General features: G+C 38.3%; 1 pseudogene; it reads right to left on the bottom strand.

Annotated features, from left to right (window-relative positions):
• Nucleotides 1-503: 503 nt before the first annotated feature.
• LOC113462088 lies at nt 504-601 on the bottom strand (annotated as a pseudogene).
• Nucleotides 602-831: the final 230 nt, after the last annotated feature.

The following is an 831-nucleotide window of genomic DNA, read 5'->3' as shown; positions in this document are numbered from 1 at the left end:
ACACTGGGCGTTTGAATCGACAAATTTTTGACAGTTCCTTAAATCAAAATATTGAAACTCTTTCGCAAAATTTTAGATCTGGTGAGATGATTGATGATGATGTAGGAAGTCACTATGGTAATGAAGGTAGACCCCCAGTTATGACACTTCGACAATATTTACACCCCACTAGGACTAGTCAACCTTCATGCATGATTATTCCTGAAAACGTAGGACACTTTGAAATCAAACCAGGAGTAATTCAATTGCTGCCCAAGTATCATGGAATGGAATCCGAGAACCCTTATCTTCACCTTAAGGATTTTGAGGAAATTAGCATCACATTTAGAGTGCCAAATGTATCGGAAGATGTCCTTAAATTGACCTTGTTTCCTTTTTCCTTAAAGGATAAAGCCAAAACGTGGCTGAACTCCTTGAGACCTAGATCGCTAGGAACATGGCATGATATGCAAAGAGAATTCTTGAAAAAATTCTTTCCCACACAAAGGACTAACTTTTTGAAAAGGCACATTAGCAATTTCCAACAAAAAGATCATGAAACATTTTATGAATGCTGGAAGAGATTTAAAGATTTGCTTCTCTCTTGTCCTCATCATGGGTTTGAAACATGGAGAACCATTAGTTTCTTTTACGAAGGGTTGTCTCCACAGTTAAAACAATTTATAGAGACTATGTGCAATGGTCTATTTTTGGAAAAGCAACCCGATGAGGCATGGGACTATTTAGATTCTCTCGCAGAGACTGCACAATTATGGGATACAGGGGATAGAGTGAATAAACCTTTACCTAAGCCTACTAGCATTGGACACGGGGGCCTTTACAACCTTAGTA

The sequence above is a fragment of the Phoenix dactylifera genome, unplaced genomic scaffold, assembly GCF_009389715.1.
Source record: "Phoenix dactylifera cultivar Barhee BC4 unplaced genomic scaffold, palm_55x_up_171113_PBpolish2nd_filt_p 000284F, whole genome shotgun sequence".
Lineage (NCBI taxonomy): Eukaryota > Viridiplantae > Streptophyta > Magnoliopsida > Arecales > Arecaceae > Phoenix > Phoenix dactylifera.
Note: the sequence above shows the minus strand (reverse complement) of the source record. Positions and strands in the feature narration are given on the sequence as shown.